Source organism: Hetaerina americana, unplaced genomic scaffold, assembly GCF_022747635.1.
Source record: "Hetaerina americana unplaced genomic scaffold, ioHetAmer1.1.p SCAF_11, whole genome shotgun sequence".
Taxonomy (NCBI): domain Eukaryota; kingdom Metazoa; phylum Arthropoda; class Insecta; order Odonata; family Calopterygidae; genus Hetaerina; species Hetaerina americana.
The window spans coordinates 18,484,552-18,494,112 of record NW_027286181.1 but is presented as its reverse complement, the minus strand read 5'-3'; the positions used below and the strand labels follow the sequence as shown (position 1 = coordinate 18,494,112).

At 39.4% G+C, this 9,561-nt stretch overlaps 1 pseudogene; it reads left to right on the top strand.

The window, feature by feature from the left end:
* Window positions 1-402: 402 nt before the first annotated feature.
* Window positions 403-520, top strand: LOC139701167 (5S ribosomal RNA; annotated as a pseudogene).
* Window positions 521-9,561: the final 9,041 nt, after the last annotated feature.

Here is a 9,561-nt window from a genome sequence, read left to right as displayed (position 1 = left end):
GGAAGCTTTGGGATAAGCTCTAATTAGCTGTTCGATTATTTTATCTCAACATAACCTCAACATATTCGGTTCACTATGGTAAGTTCACACAAAGATTGCACCTTAGAAGATCAGCGCTCTATCATTAAATTTTTTCGGTCACAGAAAGTGTAAAACCAAGTGAAATATTTTCAGGAAGGTTGATACAATACGCAAGAAGTTTTATAAACCGTGCGAATGTTTACAAGTGAGGGTGATGAACCCTGAAGTGGATGTCCAGCCGAAGTTCCTGGTCCCCCGTCGGAATCGAGGATTGATGGACTTATTAGCGATAATAGAAGAATCACAGATGAAATGATAGCTAAGGAAGTTCACGTGTTGGAACTATTCACAATATCATTCATATGATTCATGCAAATATTTGCTAATCGGCCATACCAAATTGAAAATACCGGTTCTCGTCCGATCACCGAAGTTAAGCAACGTCGGGCCTAGATAGTACCAGGATAGGTGACCTCGTAGGAAACTGGTGCTATTGGCGTTCACTTTTTAGAGGTAAGGTTGTGGAAGAGACTCCATAGTCTCAATCTCGCCCCAAAAAAAGACAACCATCATAATCATTTTAAGTACAGAAAAACGTGAGCGAGATGGGTTGCCAGGCAGCTTACTCATCCTCGTAAAGAATCGAGAATTTCCATTAGTTGAGACTTAAAGGAATGAAGTTTGATTGAAGGACACGTTATGTTTTAAATAATAACTTGCGGCGAGGCATCGATCGCTACGATCCTAAGACTAAAAGACAGTAAGGAATGGAAACACACCAGCTCTCCCAGTGCAATCTGCTAGTGGACTTGTCATAATGAACTGAATATTTAGAAGTTATGTTGACATAAAATAACCGAAGAGCTAATCACAGCTCATGCCAAGGATACCACCCCTGAAAAAATGGTAAATATTCATTGAATAGGTTTAAAATGAGAGCATTTGTCTCTTAAATTATTGAATGACCCTCGTAATAATATAACGCATAATATAATATTATTATGATAAATGTTGGGTGCGCTACCTTCTCTAAATCAGAATAATTATTTTTCAATTTAATCTGCTCCTACAACTTTCATCGTAGGGAAAAAATATAAAATTATATTCTTTCATATGAACATTGTGGGTCGCGTTAGTCCAGGGGATAGAGCGTTGGACTGCGCTGACAGGTTGGGTGCGCTGCCTTCTCTAAATCAGAATAATTATTTTTCAATTTAATCTGCTCCTACAGCTTCCATCGTAGGGAAAAAAATTATATTCTTTCATATTCATATTCGCGGTAGTCCAGGGGGTAGAGCGTTGGACTACTGACCGGAGGGTCCTGGGTTCGATTTCCGGGCAAGACACTCTGGGCACCTGCAGCTCCACCGAAGCTATGTAATTTTTCGGGTACCAGGTCTTCCTGGGAAACCATAACCGGCACAGGGAAAGGAACTTGCCCCCCTACCCTGATGTGTAAATTTCACACGCCGTCGGGCTTAGTACTGGGCGAACTCTACCATCACCTACCAAACCGACCTTCGGGTTGATTACTGTGTTTATGGTTTTTATAAGAACATTATACGTCACGTAAAAAAACAATTTGATTACCCGATTTCATGCATGATAAATGAGTTTACAATACATATCTATCAAGCTATTCGGTGAGAAAAAATCGAACATTCATAGTCTGGAGACAATTAATCTCTCTACTTCTAATCAAGATCCAGGAAGGGTCACATCTACATGAAGAAGTTTTCACTTAAAGGATTGGACCTCTAATTTTCCTTATCAGCGCGGTATCAACGATATGCAATGGCAGTGGAGGAGCACTTTTCCTCAATACTTTCCATGGTATTAGTTGCACAACGACCGTCAAGCACATAGTATGAAGTTAACGGTAAAACCAATCGGTCATCTCCCTATTGTGAAACCTATCTCGCGCCAAACGGGAATACCAACTTATGAAAACTTCTCAGATAAGTGAAAAAATATTTATTTTGCACGGTCATTCTCCTTTCAACTAGCAGTTTTCAATCCGAATAAATGTGCTGCAAGGCGTTGAATTTCTCTTCACTTACTCATGGAAGGGATACGATAAAAGAACGAGGGATCCAGTGAACTTCTCTCTTAGTTTTCATCCAAATATTTTTCAATGATTACATCTAAGATCATTTACAGAACCGAAATACTTTTTGCTAAAGCAATCAATTGACTGCTTTATTTTTGTACCGTTTCGTCCGAGATCGACTATGCCGGTTCCGAATGTTTTCAATATATTTCCGCCGCAGATGGCAAAGAAAGCCCCGTTTGACGCGAGAGCTTTTCTTCAAGGGAGATAAAAGCACCGAGCTAGACTCTCGACGGCTATCATTCGAGCGTTTCACTTGAGCGAGAATTAGGTTGAACTTTAAAATCGCGGGCAAAATTTAGGAGTAAAAATAATTTATGAGATGCTGAAGACTATGATAGAGACGAGTAAATTAGGCCAATGAGGATGGAAAAGGTACAGGATAAGCATGGAGGAAGTGTCATAGGTACCCTCCTGTTTCTTATTTACATAAATGACCTCAGTACCGTGGTTAATAGCAGGCCCGTTGCTGACGATGCGGTGATTTATGGGGACATTCGAAGTCGCGAAGACAGAGTCACGTTAGCTAACGACCTAAATGCAATCCAGACTTGGTGCGATACATGGCAATTGGAATTTAATTTGAAAAAATGCGTAGTAATACATTTTTGGGAAAGGAGTAACACCCCCCCCATTTAGTTACAAAGTGAAACAAACAGAACTCGCGAGGGTAGATTCCTTTAAATACTTGGGTGTAACAATTACTCACGATTTGTCCTGGGGAAAGCACATACGGGAAATATGCGGTCGTGCTAATAAAAAATTGGGATTTGTAAAAAGAGTACTGGGTAAATGTGACGAAAAAGTGAAGGAGCGATGTTTTCTGGCCCTAGTCAGGCCCCACGTAGAGTATTCTGCCAGTATATGGGATCCTCAAGAGATAAATTTGATTTCGGAATTGGATCGAGTTCAGCGGAAAGGGGCTAGATTTGTCAAAAGTTGTTATGACCAACGCAGTAGCTTAACTACTTTGCTAGAAAATTTAGGCTGGGATTCCCTTACACATCGGCGTTTACAATATAGATTGAACTTATGAAAAAAAATTTAAAGATGACATCAAGAACATACGAACCCCAACGTTTTACGGGCGGAGGGATCACGAATATAAGATTAGAGAGATTGACTGCAAGACTGACAGGTTTAAATGGTAATTTTTTCCAAGAACAATAAGAGACCAGAATGCTTGTAATCGAAATCCCCCAGGAGCCGGCTCGACATAATAAGTATTAACCTACAAGGTAGCGACTGCGCATGGTTATACGATTATATTTATATATATTTTTTCGCAGGTTCCCCTCACCTTTCCCCATCCATTTGAAAAACCCTAGCCCCCTCATCCCTTACCCTTTCCTCCTGGTGCTGTACCCCCTGCCACACACCTTTTTGGTGGCTCGCAGGGTATTGATGTAGATGGACTGAATATATTAAGGAAGTATATCAGAGTTGAAGACGAGATTATAGTATTGTTATTACGCCAGGTTGTGTCTTTTAAGGTGAGGCTCACAGTAAATGTAGAGGTGTTTAATCTATTTGTTTATGCAAAACCTACATTACTCAGAAGACTAACGTAGATTAGATATATATATATATATATATATATATATATATATATATATATATATATATATATATATTCACTTTAGCTCATAATTCTGAGCAATATCTGAAACTCAGTTAACGAGTGCTACCTTGGAAAGAAACGACTATTAACACTTTCCCATAAATTGTTTTCATCAGTTCCCACGCTTTTTACATACATCTTTCTTCAACACAATTCTTCTTCTAATACCTTAAACACTACGTAAATTTATATTTTTTAAACCATTTAAAATTGGGATATTTTCCACTTCTTTAATTTTATTTTTCATTCTAATTTTCTCTCTTTTTCTTCTCTTCCTAATCTTCTCTCTTTTTATTTTAATTCCTTCATAATTTGAAGTTTAACTTCTGTATCTTAATTCCTGAGAGCCTAGTTCTTTTCGTTTTTCGATGTTTTATATTGATTGAACACCTCTGAATGACTCTTTAATACGGTCGAAATTAACTTCAATCCCTTTGCTAGCTAACGCTTTTGAGATAACGGAGAAACTCTCGGTGACGGCGGGGTAACGTCTCCGCCTCCCAACCCGCGGGTTCGATTGCTGCCTAGGTAGGCTGCTCTCCACCAAAGACATGTTTATCTCATTAATTGTCTTTGATGTTGTTTTCAAGCTCAAAAATCATATGTAAAGGTCAAATAATGGTTATTGTCAGACAGTTTTAAGAGTTTAAACAGTGTCTCTAATTCCATGTGGAACCACTGCTCGGATTGGCTTGGAAATTGCTCTTATTTCCCAAGGTGTTTAAAGCATGTATTCATTTTTCCATGCCTAAAAGCACTAATTAGAGATTTAACGACTGAAAAGAATGTTTTCGGAAGATATTTCGAAGTGTCAAGAAATCCATGAAGGAAGATACAAAAGCCTGGATGATCTTTTTCAGTTTAACTGCAGACATGCCAAAAAAGGTGATTTTTATTTCCATCAACCGAAATTAACCGAAAAATATTTCCGGATCTTTCGTGATGAGGTAAAATCGTAAAATTCTTCCGTATTTGAAAGTGATCCGTAGCTATTTGCAAAAATATCGGCAAGGCTTCCCAACGAGATGTCAAGAGTTCACTTCGACCTCAGATGACCCAAAATATATCCCATTATAGGCCCAGGTTGAATGCAATTCCTCTCGAAATGCCAGAATAACTGTGTGATAAATTTTCGCGAGGGACTTTATTGAAATACGTTCACTTCACCACAGGTAATATATCTATCAAAAGGTTGGTTTGGGACAATCAAGTATTTCTCTTACGTTGACTTTCAGTTCGTTGGCTATCTATCATTCCCACCTTCAGTTTTTAATTCTTTCTGCCCACCTTCATGCCGTCCGAAAAACTCATTCTATTCATTCCTCTATCCAACTTGCCAAGTATTCTCACGTCCATTGCAGCCGTCAACGCAAAACCGTCTATCAATAACTCCTCCACTCACTTACAGGTATTCTACCTTCTCCGGATTTTCCCTGCCAATTTCATCCCTTATCCCATCATACATGTATTGAAAAGGGCGTATTCAACCTTCCTCTTTGTCCAACTTATTTCTCCATTATTCCCACCAGCCACATCATAAAAGCCTGTAATTGATTTTTTAAGATGAGTTCGCAACGGCTTCCTATTTTCTACCGATTGTAGCACGTTCGTAGCTAGAATTAACTGTTAAACACAGACACCCACAAAGTATAATGCGGCGGGGTTAGTTTGCCATAAAAGGTGAACCGCCGCAGAGTGGACTCGATCGGCAATAGTCACACCGATTTAATCCATCGGTCGTCTTGAAAAGCCTTTTTCCATGACATCGCTGTTTTCAGACGTAAGGTTTTTCGAGAGGGTATTCGCATTAATGCGACCTTTAAATTAAAATAAATGCTTCTTTTTCTGTAGGAATTATTGAGATAATAAAAGGTAAACGCAATTATTTTCTGAAATGCGCAATTACTAAGTGTGTCCAAGTGCAAACGTCATCTGATTTTTTTCTGGCAACCAAATTACACCAGAAAGTTAAAACTACTGTTAATTCTCAAAATAATAGCATTCCAGACGCACAAACTTTTCAGCACGTCGTCATCATGATTTCATGGCCGCTGAGAACGCTTTCCTATTGGTCTCTTTTCCCCAATTGAAAAAAACTCTTACGTTCGTAGTCAGTTGACGTTCTTACGTCATCGTTCGTTGTCCGGCCATTTTATATATGGATCAAAAGATTGACGGTGAGTTATGATTATTGTTTAATTACTCAAGAGGAGAAAAATCGGATGATTGCACCCTGTTACCGCACATAAAATTACACCATTTCAGTTGTTGAACACGCCTCTTACTCTAGCGGAAGCTATAAGAACCCTGTGAACTGTAGGGGAGAGCCATCTATTGAATCCATGCTAATTTCCGGGAATTACCACCGCGTAGTTTAGTTGGTGGACAACTGTTTCACCCCCAGTCCTGGAGGCGTCTTCAGGTCGAAGACCTGGCCTCGACCTGAAGACGCCTCCAGGACTGGGGGCGAAACAGTTGTCAACCAACTAAACTACGCGGTGGTAATTCCCGGAAATCAGCATGGATTCATCAGATAGACATCAGGAAGCCTAACGATTAATTAGAGCCATCTATTGTTTGAGGCATAAATAGTGTTTGCGTATTTTAAGCTCAATTGCTTCTATACATCTATAAGGTGTTGCAATTAAATAACGAGACAGGTGCTGCTACCGGTAAACATCGAGCTCGCCACGGCAGATGTGAACATGTCTGTGCCTGTTTGACGATTCCCCCACTCTGAGCTCGATGGGAACAGTTGTATGTTCCTCAGTCTCGCCGTGGCAATCGCCCGTCCAAGTCCCTTCGCTATTGTCTCGCAGAAAAATGTAGTGTTCAGATGGAGCAATGAGTTAACCTCAAGTTGCTCGTGGAACTGGGGAAAATTGCAACATAAGCACATTGCATGTTAAAGAAAGTTTACGTAAGTGAATGTTTTTTGCATACACAAGTTTTTGAGTGGTTTGAAAGATGTGAGGAGGGACGTGAAACGACCGATCCGCTCCCTGGACGACCCTCAACATTACAAACAGACGACAGCATCCAGAAGATTTGTAAATTTATCCGCGATAATCGTCGTCTGAGTGTCCGGGCTCTTTAGGAAAACTCAGGAATTAACAAATAAGTTCTGATTGCCCTTCGTGAACGAATGAGAAGACCCGATTTGAGGAAGAGCAAATCCTGGATGATTTACGTTGGCCCATTCCGCCTTGTGTGTGAAAGCGTTCTTTGCGAAATACGGCATCACCGAGTTGGACCACCCACCGTCCTCTGGGCTGCCCCCTCTGGCTTTATTTTCTTAAAGTAAAATTGGAGCTTAAGGGTACAAGTTTTGACAGCGTAGAAGTAGTAAAAGTAAAAGCGACGTAGGTTCTGAGCAAGCTGACAGAAACAGACATCCAGCATTGCTTTGAGCAATGGAAAATTCGTATGGAGCGTTGAAGGGATCATCAAGGAGAGTAAATTAAAGACGATTAACTTTCTAATGTAACTGGTGATCAATAAAATATTTTGTAGCTCCAGTCCGGTTATTAAATTGACACACCTCGTACAACCTGTGCCCTACCTGTATCCTTGGGAGAGGCGACCATTGTACGTTGCATATCCTCGTTATTGGATAACTTTTAACTACACTCTAAGGTGCATCTGTTTATTTGTCGATAGTATACACATGTGTTTGCATGCGTGTAAATTAAAAGGTTTTTTTTATATGAATGTACACGCCACTGTGGGTGTATGTTTGCATGAATGTGTAGATTTTGCATGTGGCTTTGTTCTCTTTAACGGGTGGTGACCTAACACCCCCCGCAACACGCCCTTGTGGCGGCTTGCGGGGTATGATGTAGATGTACCCAATTTAGGGGAATAAATTGGTAACCTTAGAAAATAGACACATCTCGTGTATTGAGGTTATATCCTTCTCTCCGGAAATCTTGCATAAAATTGACCTGAATAATTTCGCGATTTGTCTTACGTACTTTCATCCCTTATTTCTGATCGTACCTGAATTCGACTTTATTTGAATATTATTTATTTTTGCATCCCTCAATCAGGGGCATACAAAATGTTAGCAGGGCATAATAGCCCTCAAACCTCGTAATTCTTCTCCAATCTGGTCGCTAAGCAGTCAAAGAGGGGGGACACGACTGAAAGCCTAAAACGCCTCTTTATCTAGCATTAGGTCGAAAGACGAGCTTTTCAGACCCATCGCTTCATTCAGAACTGTGCATAATGGCGGGCCAATGACAGCAATTTTGGAGGTTTCTTTGGGTATGACAATATATCGGAATTGTGTCGATATTGGGTCAGCCAAGCGAAATAATTAAGTCAACTATGTGTATGTCCATCCAAAACGTCTCATCTAGGTCGCGCGGACTATCCATTAAAGGGAATGAATATCAGGTATGACGAGGGACGGTAAGGCACAACGATATCACTGATATGCATTTATCGCAGAAATATTTGTTTGCCACCGATATGTTTGTGAATGCATGTGTATACGTTCACAAGCTTTCGTGGGGGAAGGAAAATTTTTGCTAGTCAATTGTTATATCCCACGGATATGAAGAGCATTGCGTCTAATAATCAATTACATTTTAAAATTAATATTGCCAACATAGACATTCAATTAATAAAGAGAAACAATGTATTATTCATTCGGCATCATCTTGCTTAGCCATTCTTATCTTAATTATAACAATCACGAATACTTTCTCGAGAATTCCCAGTGACAGTCGATAGTCGCTAGTCGATAGTCGATCATAACGAGTATAATATAAATAAGTGCGAAATATTAATATGTGTGAATACTTCCAAATATCTCATCTATCCCATTAAGGCGGTTTGTGAAATAGGTCGTTTGGATCATTCATGACTTACCAAACTTTTAGTACTTAACAAATTTCCTTCCAAAAAGGTAAAATGACTAGAGTGAAAAATATGTATGTACTCGAAGAACTATGCAAATTATCCTGGGATTCTTTTTGTATAAAACCTCCCATTAAAGACTTGTCTCAAAGTCAGTGAAAGGCCTTTTTGATTTGAAGCTGTTGTCAAGCGATGTCACATCCAGCAAAACCAGGATTTTTGATAGAGGAATGGTCATATTTTTCATTATTCCATAGAATTCAAATAAATGGTTAATGCTGTATATGTAGGATGACTAAAAAGAGGTCGAAAAAAGCTCAATTTTTCCTTTTCATTAAGGATGAGAGTTGCTCGAGAATTCTTCGTAAGCATTAAAGGACTCTCATACTATTAATGGTTTCGTTTCCTTAATGGTTTTACAGTTGTGTCCCCACTAAGAAAACCATTTTTGATTTGGTCACACATTCTCCCAGTGGTATCTATGGCAAAAATAGCAACTATCATTCAATGCAAACAAGATGGCATTTTACAGGAATTTTCCATTCGCATAATACAAAAGAATGCTGGTTTGTTGGAAACAAGATACCTTTCCGCAGCGAGGTCAAATTTTGAGCCAACCTCGTCAACTGAATAGGCAAACTCACTGAAATTAGCCCTTGAAATTTAAAGTATGAGAACACTCGGCGTCCTTGAGGTGAGAAAACTCGTGTAGACCTTTTAATTATCAGTTACTGAAAGCGATACCTCTGCGATATTTTTGATAGTCCAAAACAATAAATTATTCGCAAAATAGACTTCGAGTGAGCAAGGGAGAATCCTCATTAAGTGTTTTAGATCCTTGTCAAATAAATCCTGTGATGTCAAACAACAGAAAAGGCCGAGAAAGTCACTTGATTGGCGGAGCAGGACCAATAACGAATGTTTCTTTCATAAAAAACTAATAAGA